The sequence below is a fragment of the Anopheles stephensi genome, chromosome 2, assembly GCF_013141755.1.
Source record: "Anopheles stephensi strain Indian chromosome 2, UCI_ANSTEP_V1.0, whole genome shotgun sequence".
NCBI lineage: Eukaryota > Metazoa > Arthropoda > Insecta > Diptera > Culicidae > Anopheles > Anopheles stephensi.
Genome location: NC_050202.1, coordinates 3,454,385 through 3,469,661, shown reverse-complemented (window position 1 = coordinate 3,469,661; position 15,277 = coordinate 3,454,385). Strand labels below are relative to the sequence as shown.

Here is a 15,277-nt window from a genome sequence, read left to right as displayed (position 1 = left end):
CGCACCGTACCGTACAGAGATAAGTAAATAACAAATGAAAACTTCACTTACCTGAATCTTAAACACCTCAAACAACCGAACGACGACGGTGGCTCACGTGCCGTTGTTGATGTTGTTGCGAGGAGGTGAATGCTGCTTGGGCTGTGCTGCAAGCGTGCGTGTATGTTTTTGTTATTACTTCACATTTCCACTTCAGCACTTTAGCTTTTCCCAGCCCGCCAGTGTGCGGGGTTTTTATTTTTCCTGCCCACCCAACACCAACAGTGTGTCGCTGTGGAGGAGTGTGGCTCCTTAGGCCTTTGCTGACGAACCACCGACCGGTTGGCCACGGAAGCAGAGAGGAAAAAGATTTAAACTTTCACCATCACATTCCAGCACCAGCACTCGGAGTAGCCCGGTACAATGCGGGAATGGTAACTAGAATGAAAACTTCACTTTCACGTACACTGCCAACTGCTTACAGCGTCGCTGTAACGCACGACTCGGTCTGTGTTTTACCGATGTTTTTCCTTCTTCTTTTTTATCTATGTCCTTAACGCTAAAAGCTTGTCTACCTGGGCGTTGGAGTGAGTGAGCCACCGCTAAGGCTCTCCAAGCGGCCACAAACTTGCACGAGAGTTTTACACCATTTCCCGACCCTACTTTATCTAGGCCAGGAGCGGCCCGGAAGGAATGGATGGGAGTTTCGGCGGCTGTGTTTTCGGCCCAACACCAACTCACGTTCACTGGGTGATAATTTTACTTTCACTGCACGCGTGTGAGCGAAGAAAATAATATTTGCTTTTTCATCGCTAGCAAAATTGAATCAACCGCATAGCGCTACTGACAATCACGTTACCACAGGATCTGCGGCTGTAAGCACACACACACACACACACACACAAGCGCATAGAAACACACACTGAGAGATACACACTAATACACTGGGAAATATCAGCCTAAATCATGCACACTTATCCACAAAAAACACACACACACTTATTCACAGAGAAAAGCAACCACTCACAGCAAATGCCGATTTTCAAAATCCGATGCTCTTACTTTTGCTTCATGGTAGATATAAAAGACCTCAGCGAAGGCCAGCCTTCTTCATCCGAACCAGAAGAGTGCTTTCAGCAAGATCTGCGTCGTGGAAAACGCGTAAATACATCCACCGGCACAACAATGCTGCTGCTGCTGCTGAAAGGAAGCAAGGCGCTACATGAAGTTGCCTACTTTCAGGCGCGTTTTCAAGCCACAATTCTCTTGCGCCAGGCAGCGTGTGGCGAATACGCTCCCACACAGAGAAGATCAGATTCAAGGCATTCCGCTGGTTGAAGGTTAACGGAGTGGCAGCAGTAGCACCAACGCGGTGTGTAATCTAATTTCGCCACATTCACAACGGCATCAAAGCAAAGCCGGCGTAAACATAAAACGATTTAACCGTTTGGAGTTCTGTTTCTCTCGCTCTTCTTCACTCGCTCGCTTTCTTCCTTCGTTTAACAAGTCACCTGGAGGCTGCTGCGATGGTTTCACAAGCGAACTGGAGTTCAGGCGATGGCAGATTAAGTTCGAGATTAAGATTTGTTTCACGCAACAACAACAGCAACAAAAAACCGCTGGGTGGGAACAGATCGGGAACACTTCAACGATTGACTGAGATTCAATCCGCCTAGTACCCGTAAACACCGGAGGCAAAACTTTCCCCGTACGCACAATTACCGGACGCTATAGAAACGCGCTAAACCGACGGACTGTGTTGCATTGGATCAAATCAGACAGCCGGTCGAAACGAGGTTTGGAAGGGAAGAAAAAAACACACACACACACACTCGGGGAAAACTTTCCCCAAAGCTGTAAGCTACAACAGCTACAATCAGGCACGCACACATACACCCTCGGTAAGGTCCTCCGGAGCAGCTCAGGTTTGTTATGCTGCTATATTGTCTGTCACGATCATCACCACACTCGCCGCAGGGGGAATTAACTAACCGGTGGCTTGGGCGACCGACACGCAGATCAGCAGAACCGGGTCTCTTTTTTTTTTTTGTCCTCCTCCGTTAGTGTGTGAGTGTTTTGAGCTCGCCGAACAAGAAAAATCAATTTCAGCACACCGGTTGGGGACAACTGTTCTGTCCCCAACCCGTCCTTCCCCCTTCCCACCTTCTTCTTTACCACCCAGAAAGTTCACCGCGAACTTGTTACCGGGCAAGTGCCTGCAAGTCTCCGGAGAGATTTGTTTCGAGTTTGGTTACAAACGACAGGGTTTCAGGTTGGGTATTTCTTGTTCTTTTTTTTTTTTGGGGGGGGGGGGGCTGGCAACGAAACCGCCAGGTTTTTCGACTCGTGGGAGTGAGTTTCTACATTGCCCTTTCACATTTCTTTGAGAACGCCCCAGGGGTACAGTGATTTCGTACGTTCAAATTTAACTCTTTCTTCTGTCGCTGGTTTGACCTAAACCGTTTTATAGCGAAAGCCTCTCTCCGGGTTTTCTGAACTGTAACTTCACTTACATTCGCACGCACACACACGGAAGAAGAATTTTCGATTCTAAACTTAATTACGTCAGGAACTGACCACGGTACACGTTAGGCGAACACGCGCGCGCTCGTCCGAAGCTGATGCAAACGTACGTCCAATTCGCACCGAATCTGCAATCAGACTACTAAGCTTTGCCTGAGTACGAGGATGCTGACTGCACTGAAGTTGCCAGCTGTGTGTCTGTGCTTCGATCCTGTTTCCATCAAGCGTTACTATGCGTTACCAAGGGTACCCAACAGCACCGTAAACCATTCTCGCTCTCTCTCTCTATGTTATCTTCGCTCCAAGGGCTCTCTCGCTAGCGAACCGTCCGGAAATAGTGATCTGGAAGCATTGTTTTGAATATTATCATTCACCGTACCGCATCCGAATGCGGTACACTACGGTGAGTTCGGTGCAGTGGTGAGTTTGCCTTTCGCTCCTTTACTCACCACCCGGTGCAGCGGATAGTCGAAAACCCGAACCGAATGTTTTTCCCCGGGATTTCGTGCATTGTTGTTATTATTGACAGCCTCCGGCCCGTAGCTACGTGTGGCCGAAGATGATGCTTTCGATGCAACTCACCACTCTCTCTATTAGCTCACAATCAAGAGAGTACGTAGGAAAGAGAGAACGCCTTAAGCCGGCTACCACACGCCAAATTATGTAACGGACACTAGTGTTGGTGTTGCTGTAGGACCGACGTTCTGAAGGAATTTTGCAAATCTGCCAATGTTTATCATCTGCTGCAGGGACGTTCTTACTTCCCCAGCTATTTCGCAGTCGACATAGAGCGCCAGAGCGCTAGAGAGACAGCGAGCGAGAGAGAACGCTCCGGGCTAGTCGACATTCGATGGATCCGAACGGGGTTACGCTCTCGGGCGAGATCCCGAATCCAGCATCTTCAGTGCGCATGTACCGGAAATGTCAGTGGTCGTCCGTACAGTTACCGTTCTTAGCCCTCACCTCCCATCTTCACATCTACACATCAAACAATTTCGGTCGATGCTGAGCTCGAGCTGGTGTGTTTATTGGCCAGGACCTTTTGCGGAACGGAACGACCGAACGCTCAAAACAAAAACCGGGGATAAACTAACGCAGCTAAACGCGACGGGCGACGAACGGCTGGGGCCGAAGGTTCGCTGCTACTCCGTAGGGATTTTCCGTCTGGCGCTTGCCGTTTTCTGGCCGGGTGCCAAACGGTGTGCCAAATGACGAAAACTGTGTGCAGGACAACACTGTGCAGCTCAGCAGTTGACTCTGCATGCGACTCTTTGCACCGGGTCAAAGGCAATACTCGCAAGTACGGCTTCTTGTCCTGCTCGTGTGGCCGGGACCAATAGAAAAAAAACCAGACGTTGGAAAGGTTAAGGCATAGGGGTTGCGGTGAATCGCACGGCACCATCGACAGACTCTTGACAGCCGTAATTGAACTTGAAAACACACAGAAGCATGATTTTTCGAGTGAGAGAGCGCGTTTTACTTTTTTCTGCTCGGTACCGGGTGACCGGGAAATGACGGTTATGCCCGCTACAACAATGCAATGGAACAGCATTCAAGAGGAATGTTTTGTTTTATTTCTCCTTTACTGCCATTACCTCCTAATGGTTCGCCATTTACTGGAAAGCGGGGCGAAGTGTGATGAAAGCTTGCTATAATGAAACTAAATCATACAACAAACAATTAAAACTAAAACAAAATATTGAAAAATATGCAAAAATATAACATAAAATCAACTAACTGCAACGGAACAAAAAAAAATAAAATAAAATTTTCACAACAACTCCTCCGAATAATACTCCTTCCTTTAAAGGAAAACCGAAATATTCTCTTCAATATCCAGCTTTCGTTCTGTTCCAAGAACTAAACCAAACCCACCCCAAAACATTACTTCGCCGTTCCAATTTACGAGCCGCACTATCTTTCCACAAGGGAAATTAGACGCGCCACATTTAAATCGTCCACTTCCCTTTTTCCACCCGACATTTCACTCTAATTACTTCTTTGAATGTAAGCCGAAAAAAATATCCTTCCAAGTGCTGCGTAGTCAAACAGCATATGCTGCGTAATAAGAGCAAGTGCTTGGTGCCGTCCAACGTAAAATTGAAACAAAACTCAACTGACAGACCAAGAACTACGTCGCCTTGTCTAGCACAACTCCACCCGCCGCCAGCGTCATCATCCTCCTTGCAGGTTGTTTCGATTTCTAGGCGATTTTTCAATATGTTTACCCAAATTAACAATTACATAAAATCAGCATAAATTTCCCATTTCATACCGCTCGTCCCGCGATCAATCGCACTCAACCCTGCCCCACCACCCGGGGTGGGTGGTAAGCTGGGAAATCATCGTTTTCGCTTCCCGCTTTTCAAATCCATACACAGTGCGTGTCGGCAAGTCGACAAGCCACTGCCCAATCTTACACACCCCCCCCCCCCCACCCCCCCAAACGATTAGGGAGCGGTACGGTACTTCTGCGCCTGTTTTTTTTTTCTTTTTGCAAAAAGGACAGCCGTGAGAAGTGAGCCCGGTGTCGTCGAGTGTTTGTGTGCCGCCACACAGCGGGCGCGTAAAACAGACACGCTCGGGTGGGAAAAGTGAATGAAGATTTCCATCGCTTCCTTCTCTCTGAAAACCGAACGAGTCCCCTGGGGGAGGGAGGGATAATGGGAGCGGCGGAGGACGGAGGTAAGACTATTCCGGTGCAGAAACCGTGGAGGAAATATGAATGCCAAAAAACGCTAAATCGGAAAAGGGAGCGAGAATTGCACGCACGCAGTCAGTGAAGGAAACGACCGCCATAGCGAATAGCGAATAGCAAAGGCAAACCTACAAAGAAGGGAAGTAAAGCGAAGCAACAACAAAAAACCACCGACCCTTCTGCACCCATTCCCCTCGTCCCATTCCGCGTTGGGTGTGCGTCGAATTGGTGCGACATTTGGCGACAAAACGACATCCACAGAAATATAATATTATTCAAATTGAAATCACAAAGAATAACAATAGAGAGCATTTTGGAAATAAGCAACATTTTGCAAGCACACCACGCCACGTCTTACCAGCCACCAGGCGTCTCCATCGCGTTACGGGTCACAAGGGAGATGGAGGCGCCTGGTGGTTGGATAGATTCAAGATGAACTTCCACTTCCTAGTGCACACACCCAACGAAACCATCAACAAAAGGGCCAGCCTGATCATCTTATGTGTGTGTGGGTGTGTGTGTGAGTGTGTTTCTCCACCAAGCCGTATCGCATTCCCGCGCTCGGCAATTCCACATCCTAATCGGACCTGACACAATCGGAATTCACGCACTTCATTTAATTCTCGAGTGTATCGAATTTTAAGAAGATTGCCACACCGCAAATGGAGACGTGGCCCGGATAAAGCGCGCTGTCGGGCTGTCTGGTGCCGTGACATGCTTGTTCGCCGCGTGCCACGAGTGCACAGTATGCCAGTGCCGGAAAAGTGGAAAGAAACCCCTGGCAAGTCAACACAGATCCGTAGGTACTTTAACAGAAAAGGATGAGAAATATTAAAAGGCTCTTGTTCAAGCAAATTTTTTTGCCTATTGAGCAAAAAGTAGATTTACTTGCACAGAAGAATGTGTCTATTTACTAACTAACCAAATGTCTATTAATTTCACACATTCTAGGAAACTGCCTGAACCTACTTACATCGTACTACACACTTCAAACAAAGAACAAAAAAAAAACAACTTTTGTCCTTCCAAACTCACCAGAGCTCCATTGTGTCCAGTACCCGGTCGGTTAGCAAACCAAAAAAAAAAAACAAGAACGAAAAAGCCAACCAACGCTAATTCCAAACCCCCGTGCCGAGGAAACAAAGCGAGAAAATGGTTTTGCTCCCGGCCGGCCTTTTCACCGGAACGGCGCTCGCAACGATTCACTCGCCTTCGCCTTCCTCTTGAGCACAAACTTACAAAATGTATGCAAATTGTTTATTCAAAGTTTTTCCCTCTTTGACATTCGGGGCACCGAAAAATGTGATCTCTTACCATTGTTCTTCCAGCAAACCCGTTCTGGTGGAAGGAACCGTTTGACTCGACTTTTCCCGTACACACTCGAGTGTGGCAAGGGGTTTTGCTTTCCGGCGAGAGTGAATACGACGACCTGACGGACTAAATTGCATGATGAAGGTGAGCACGGCTTTAACCCGGAGGGCATGAAATGATTTCGTTTGACTGGTTTGGATGATGTGTATCTACGAGTGTGTATGTGTGTGTGCGTGTTTGTGTGGGGTTTTAGTGGCGTTGTCCTGGGAAAAGCGTGTTTTGGGGCGAGCTATTTTGAAAGGATTTTTCTATCTGGGGTGGAATGTGGAATCTCTGACACCGGTAAATGATTCGCACTTGATTGTCGGGATGAGTTTCGTGAGGAGTTGGGCATTCAATTTTCCCTGCAATCGATTATGAGTGATTGGGGAATATTTTAAAGATCGTGGGTGATGTTCAAGACATCAATTTTGTAGAGTCTTTTAAGCAAATATAATAATTTTAACTGTCGAAAAAGGATTGTTACTCAAGTAAAAAAAAATCTCATGAAGCTGAAACAGGATACCCATGACTCCATTTTTCCATCAAAGCAAAAAAGAAGAATAATTGAAAGAAGATCCTCCAACGACGACACCCCCAACCCCACAACCACCTTCAGCTCCGTTTGCGGTAGGATTAAGTATCATAATTGCGACCGGTCTCCGAGTAAGACGTGCAAGACTGGCTTTTGCCAACCTGACACGGCCGTCTCTTGTCACCGTGTCTCAGTGTTCATCGGACATGAAAACTGAACCTGACCCTTTTCACCGTTCGTCCGAATGCAATAGATTTGCGCCCCCCCAAAACCGGCGCATATCTCTCATCCGTAACGCCCAACCAAGACGTGTCCCTAGCGTATCTGCTGGATGGATTGCTGCCCACGTGTCTACGAAGGAAAAAGGCTTGCCTCTGTCTGTCTGTCTGTCGGTCCCGACCGTTGGTATGGCCTGGCCAAAGGTGAAAATATAATTCTTTTGAATTAAAATTAATTTCTACCAACCATCCTTTTTTTGTACGAGCCCATCGTCATCGTCGTAAAGGCAGCCAGCGAGCCAACCGACTAAGCCGGACGATCCAGCGACGATTCGGTTTATTCGTTTCATTTACACTGGTGAGTGACTCCCGGGACAGTTTTCACCCCTTTTTTTCTTGACCTCGATTTTTCGGGTTGTCTTGTAAATCCTGTCGGGGAAGTTATGCTCCCTGGACGTGACATATTACTGTACGCGCGATGGCGAACAAGGTGAGTTAGCTTCTCTTGATGGCAGACAAGCGAACAACCAACAGCAACAAAAAAACAGGATCCCCAGCTCGTCTCAGTTGACAGTTGTGCAGCTGGGGATGAAAATTAGATTGGGTGTTGTTGTTCTGCTTTATCATCGCCAAAGACGGTCGGGCGAGCAACAGTTAGGGAGGAGTACTGTATTCTTGTTTAACATGCATGTTTTTGGTTGGTTTGCACGAACAGTCGTAAAGATAGCCGAAGTGAGGTTAAGCTACACCCGGCCAATATATTATTTTAAATTATTTCTTGTATGCTCAAAAGCTTAAATCACGATCAAACAAGTTATAAATTGCTCCCTAATACTAATAAGGACTATGTTACTTTCCCATAGTTGAGCTACCTTCCAGCAACATGTTCTAAAGTCGTAATGTCCATACTATGCTGTTTTTTGTAGCTAAACATTCCAATAATAACTCATTGATTATAATGTCCAACTTAAAGCTCGAAGTCGTTGAAATATGTTCAAAAGAATTTTCTGACACACAAGTATCACGTAATTCCACGAGAGGGCGCTTCAGGAGAAAATAGTAAACACTTAAGAGCGATATTATCGGCATTGAAGTAGCAAATGGCAAAACATTTAAAATTGTTTCTTGCGTATGTTTCTCCTATCAATAATTTTCATCCAACGTTTTAAAACAAACCGTGGAAGATCGCCTCCCGATGCCAACACAAAAGTACAGCCAACTAAACATGTCCTACTTGCTCGCAAGCATCTCATTAAACCAACCATTTCTGCATCTCTTGTTTTGCTGATATCACCATAAAACTGCATACACAAGCCATGTCTCGTAACGATGCATGTGTTTACCACCATCATACGACTGAGTATCGACATGCACCTCCTCATACTCATTTTACAACCCTCGTACATGGTCTCATCCACACACAAAACAAAAAGAATCAAGCACCATAAACTCCACAAATAAAGAAGAACATCTCATTCGCCTTCGACAAACCGGTGGCGTGGTAAACTAAGTGAAAGGCAACAAAAAAAAACCCCACTGCGACGTACCAATCTTTGAGGACGGCGAGAGATAAGGCACAGCCACACAAACACATACATCCCAAGCAAAGCTCTTCGGCAAAGAGTTGTTTGTCTGCAGCACAACTTTTCCCAAACACCAAACCCCTTTTTCTGTCTTGAGGAAAAAAAGTAAGCGAAACAGCATCCCAAAATTTTTCCAAACCCCCACTTGTTTCACCGATTTTGTCACTAGCTTTTTCCCATTGAATTGTCATCGTTTGTGTGTGTGTGCTGCCGCGGAAACTTGGTCCGTTAAGGAATGGCTTGCTTGCCGGTGGAGGATCGGCACAGGCTTCTTGAGCTCTTGTTGACAAAAATATGGAACCGATAATACCGAGCGGCACGATGAGTAGCAACACAACACAAGAAAATGGGAAATGAGTGAAAGAATGGTGAGAAAATTTCTCAAACACTGCACGATTACATTTCCCGTAACCGAAACAGCATTTCCTTCCGCAAGGCTTGCGGGCACCCGGCCGCTTTCTTTGCCCTGTTCTGTCCGCTTACGGTGGGAAAGCTCTTTGAGTGAGGAAAACACAACACAAAATACATTGCTGGAAAATTCGACAATCACCAGCTAGCGCAACGATGGAGGAAATACAACCGGTACCAGTACCGGAAATTTGCAACCACCTGCCTCCACCGACCTCCGGCTCGCGCTGCGTTGACAATAGTGCACAAAAATTATAATGAGGTCCTTGAGACAAAACTCACGAGCGAAAATTCGCCTTACCCACCCGGTAACAGGAGCGGGAAGAAAACTGGGGAAGGGGGAGGAGAAAACCAACGCCGCGTTGTTCACAAATTCGAATGCATTTGCGTGTTGCTGCAGTTTTATTTTTCTTCTAGTTTTCCTTCTTCTTAGACCCCCAAAAAAGTTCCCACTCGGATAGCTGACAAAGCCAAATTCGTTAGCGGATGGCACAGGATGCCGTGCTTCCGGTGCTTCGATTGTTGTCCCTTTCGGGGTTTGTTTTTTTTTTTTTCTTTACTGAAACGCCTGCTTTGGGTATAATTCGTTCGTTCAGCTCTTTTTTTCATTTGTCTACTATTTTCCAGATAAAAGTTTGACTGTCGGAATGCGCAATTGCACCTGTGTGTGTGTGTGTGTGTGTGTGTGCCAGCTGGAACGATTCTGGCGCTTGTCAATGGCCGCTGGAAACTTTTCCCTTCTCACCGGTAGATGGCGCAACGCAGCCAGCTAGAAGCCCTCAAAGATCGAACCCGTAATTGAAGCGACCGTTGTTGTACTGACTGGCGACAAGTAGTTTCCTTGCTCTCCTTCGTGGCGTGAGTTCTCCGTCCACCATTGGTCCACCATCGGCACAGCAAACGCAATAGATTCCGTGGCTTAATGGCAAACTCGCCTTCGTTTGCCTGCTTCCCCACAGGACCGGCCACAGCAAATTGTTTTCTCTCCACGAGCTTTCCGGGCCGTTGCCGATACACTGTACCGTACCGTACCATTTTCTTCATTATTCAAATTTGTTCCTCTGCTTCCGCTTCGTTTCGCAATTAGTTGCAATTTTCGGAAAAAGCATTTGTGTGTGTGTGTGTGTGACAACAAAGTCAACAAAACACCAAGAGCCACGAGGGAACCCGAGTGGTGGTGAAGGAGCTGAAAGGAGTGGAGGAAAACAGAACCCGAAGGAAGTAATTACGGATCCAACTTTGGAGGCCAAACATTTTGCCAATGGCCGTCAACCGGCCGTCAGCTTACCATGTCGCCGCCATCAGTTCGGTAGCAATTAGTATTTGTCTAACTTGTTATTATCCTTCAATTCTTGGTCAGCGCGCGGTGACTTTGTATGGACGCGTTCTTTTGTCGCTTGTTGTGGGGGGGGGGGGGGGGGGGAGGGGGGTGAGAGTGCGGTACTGTTTTCCAAGAAATCGAGCTAGTTCTTGGTGTTTTGTTTTCTTTCTTTCGTTTCGTTGTCTGCGTTTTACAAACCCTAATGGACGTTCCCATCACCTGACACCGGAGGACTGTTGTAGCTTCCGGGAAACAATCATAATTTTACACTTCTCGATGCGGTTGGAAAATTATCGACTCTTTTGTCTTTATGCTGATTAAAATGAACCGAGTTGTATTGTTTGTGTTTTGTTTTTGTTTAACAAAAATTAATCAATTTCAAACTGGGCCAGGACTAATGAAATGGATTTTAATAGGATTTTGAATAGGATTTATGACAAGATGCAACGTAGCTATAAAAAATTCTAGTAAATTATTGCATAAATATTTGGCTTAGTACATCATCAGCGCTAAAACATGTTTGGCATGATGCCAATAAATATAAAATAGCTTCCAAAAGTAAACGATGTTTGGTGTTTCCAAGTTTGACACATAGAGGGCGATCTTCATCAAGAGTGTTTAGCATTATTTTTTCAGAATCGTTTAATCGTTTTAATTTAGCAGTGAGATACCATTATACACGACAGGACTATGTATCGAATCCTGTCCCGACCGTCTCCCAGTACGAAAGAAGAAAATAACAGACCAGGACCTCTGGAGAAAACAGTGCCGAAGGAAAAAGTGCATGTTAAACAACTGATTATCTGCAAAGACTACTGGTCGTTGTCTACTGATTCCTCATATCACACCCAAGTGCAACACAAAGCTACAGTAAAAATAGAAAAAAATTTTATTATGCTTCTTCCCAAGCACCGTTGAAGCACTTTCATTAGCTTTAAAGCTGTCAAACAGACAGACATTTCCCAACTGAGCAAACACTTCATAAAGAGCAAAACATGAGCTTCACACCCTGTTCAAAAACACATAAACAACATCCAATCATGACATTAAATTCAAATGCTACTGTTACTGCCGCAAACAATCCGATCTTATCGCACTCCCCATTTATGGCTAGGTTATCACCAAAGTATCATTTATTATCAGCCGAACGGGAGATTCGCCGGTGACAGATCAAACGAAAACCCGATACGTTGGGCACTTTAATGTATACTGCCCGCCCAATCCCGCTTAATCGAATCTGTTCCATTAAAGCGCCCGTCAAAAAGTGGTCGCTTTAAGGCAATTGAATGACAACAGCAGGGTTGACGGAATCGCTGCCACAGCCAGGGCAACAAATCACACCCGATGGCACCTAATGCACGAATTGATGATATCATCGAATTCTTAACTATCTGACCATGGGACTATCTGTCCATCAATGGCTCCAATATCATTTTGTCGGGATTTCAAACAAAACACCAAAATTCTTCCCATCGCTTCGTGTGGACATCCCGATGGTCCCGGATGGTGCGTTTCGGGGGATTTTTTTTCCTTACTCCCACTCTCCTTCTGTCTCTCAGAATCGTTTCGTTGTCATGCATCGGTGGATGACAAATTACTTCTCTGTTGATTTTTGCCGACGATTTATGACGACGAGTCGGAACTGTCAGGGACCGGGCGAGGGACACATCAGGGACTGAATGTAAAATAATAAACCAATCCATCAGGAATGCGTGCCAAATAGCGGAACGGATAAATGCGAAACTTAGCTCCACCAACTTCGGGATGTGTATTGCTCTTCACCTTGCTCTCCCTCTCTCTCTCCCTCTCTCTCTTCTTTCCTCGTGATCACTTTAATATTAAGAAACGCAACCATGCGTTTTTCCTTTCATATTGATATGTGCCGGCTTACCCACTTTTTTCCTGTAGAATTACTGAGGCACTCTGCGGCGAATACCAAACAAGCTGGACAACGAAAAGTAGAAATCCCACAAGCCACCATGAGGTAACATGTCCGCAGTAACAACAACAGCAACATCATCATCGTGAGGCTCCCGGTGTGGCTGATTCCCACATTTGATGTCTTCTTTATACGCACACAAAACAAGCTCTGTGAAGGAAAAACACACACACACATCAGAATTGGTCACTGATTTCCGGTTCCCCGAACATGAAATGGATTCCGGGCGAGGAGGATGGGATAGGATGAAAATCAAACCATTCGGTGCCATCAGTAGCGACACCGTTCCGGTTGTTTCCTTTCCACCGGCATTCTGCGAAAAGTCCCCCCACATCGAACGTATGACAGGGCAAGACGAATTGACTACTTCCCGAGGAGATGTGGATGAATTTTTTGATGGCTTCAATATATCACAACCGCCTGCAGGGTTTATACGCTGACCATTAATATTCCAGCGATGGCGATGGCGCACCGACGCGTAACACCGCCGACTGCTGGCGCGGCATCCGCTTTCCTAATTTCCTGGGCACCACACACCGGACAGGCAACGCTCAGTGCGGTACGGTGCGATCATTTGTATTGTGGAGGTGGAAAACTCGGTCCGCTACATGTCTAACCGTCTACCAGCAGGGATGTGGAGGTAGAAGGTGCACCTAGGTTCTTTCTCCCATCCCGGCTTTTCCCACCAAGCACCAACACCTTGGGACACCGTAAAACCTAACGTTATGACAATATAAACTTCACTCGCTCGTGTGAGCAACCATTAAACGTGATGGCCCCGGTACCGGTCCGGACCGGAGGCTGACCGGATTGAGCGAACTCGTCGACATCCGGTTTGATCTATTGCCGGCGGATTGACCGCCGATTGACCAAGCGCGTGGGAACCGAGCGGGGGGATTAGAGTTAAATAGTTGACGCGAAGATTGGTGCTCGCTCCCCGACGATTGATAACATCCATTACGCGCGTGTTTGAAAGTTTGATGAGGGGCGTCGTTGTGTATTGAGAATTATGTGATCGTTGCACTTTTTTTGTCTGTGCGGGTGATATGCCAGTGTTTTGGTAAGTTTGACAAACGGTCCAATTTTATAAAGGTTGGCAATAAAGCGTACTGCATCAGGGGCAATCTATAAGTGGATTAGATGTTATACGCTGGAGAAGATGAGATTTCACGCAAATGAAGTGACATAAGCTGTGAAGTTACTTTGTGATTTGTGGGCTTGTGCACTAATGCTTCAACGATCGGTCGTAAACAACACAAATTGTACATCCAATTGTAATAGATGTAATTTTTCCTGTAAAGTAACAACATTGGTTCAGTTGATACGTTTTAGATACTCACCATTGCTGTCAAGATCCGGCCACTGCATAACTGTTGTGCAGGTTTGATTGGACTCTTGCACCAGCGTTTGATGCCGTTTTGGAGACGATCGTCAGGAGCCAGACAACTTTATAAATCAGACAAACACATGTTCAAACACGCAAAACTTTCGCTAAAGCTTGCAGTGACGCTCCATTTGAGGTTTGTTTACTTGCCGACCGGCTGATTTACTTCAGCTTATTTGAGCACACTTTGCGAATTCATCACTTATTAGCTTCTTTGCCTTCACACCAACACAATATCAACCGAATTTCACTATAATTATCGGATAAACACAAACTTTTTAAAAGAAATAACAACCGCGATAACGGAACCCATACGAAGCTTGTATTTGTTTTGTTGCAGCTAGGATGTGTCAGACCTGTCAGCGACAAACAGCACTATGGGCTTGAACAAAATTACTTGGTCATATGTTTTCCTGATGCAGTTTTTGGCTAAAATAAGCATACTTTTCGTTATACAAAACATTTTACAACCATTTATTATTATTTAAACATAAATCAAACCAACTTCTCACCAATAACAGTCAATCAGGGATAGTTTCGTGTCAGGTTTTCTAACTGACTTTTTTCCTATAGTGAGAGGAAGCTATCGTTTTTTGTGATGATCGCCACAGCATCACTTTAGGATCAATTGTGCTGGGAATGAATTTCGACGAACAACTTTATAAGACCCTTTCGGAAATAGACCTTTAAGCGACCAAATTATTTCGAGAGAGATTGCTTCGTGGATAAAGCTTCTTGAACGATGAAATTTCTTGGAAAACAAGACTCTTCGGATGATAAGTTAGATGAGAGAGTCTTGCAGAAGAAAAGGCATCTTAGACAACGACAGTGAGATCCACTATTAAATATATAGCTGTCCTTCAAGAATTTCTTTTATTAAACAAAATACAACAAAAAAGAACAAAAAACAGACAAAAATATAACAAAAGACAATCAGCATTGAAATGGAAGAATTATTTCCCCATTTCTATTTATTATTTAATTTCGAACAAATAAAAAGTGCAATAAAAAAGCTATAAATAAAAACTATCATAAAAAAAAACTTTAAGCAAACTTTTACTTGCCAATAAATCAACTACGAATGATCATCATCGAATGAAGCCGAGAGAAAGGGGATAAACATGAATAATTCGCAACAAGAAAAACAGTTTACCCGAGCACACCGTTGTCAAACGGTTCTACTTGACCGATATCCCAAAAGTTGCTCAACATTATCGCTTCTTTCGTTGCACCCTTTTAATGCCGAAAACGGTCCATCCCGTGCTGTGCTGATGGATGGTGGCGCATAAAATATCACTATTACGTTTTTCATCTTCATTGATCCCTTTGATTATTGATT

The 15,277-nt window shown here is 45.3% G+C and overlaps 1 protein-coding gene across 4 annotated transcripts in view; it reads right to left on the bottom strand.

The window, feature by feature from the left end:
* LOC118503664 overlaps window positions 1–14,290 on the bottom strand; it is a 239,104-nt gene extending 224,814 nt beyond the window's left edge. Inside the window, exons 1-3 of one of the 4 annotated variants that reach the window (XM_036037193.1) lie at window positions 2,493–2,629; window positions 1,042–1,179; window positions 52–417 (exon numbers count right to left, since the gene is read on the bottom strand). The gene's annotated coding sequence lies outside the window, so the exon portion shown is untranslated. Of the gene's footprint in view, window positions 1–51; window positions 418–1,041; window positions 1,180–2,492; window positions 2,630–4,097; window positions 4,152–12,506; window positions 12,705–13,894 lie in introns of those variants that run through there. The other 3 variants (XM_036037190.1, XM_036037192.1, XM_036037191.1) reach the window with 3 other exon arrangements.
* Window positions 14,291–15,277: the final 987 nt, after the last annotated feature.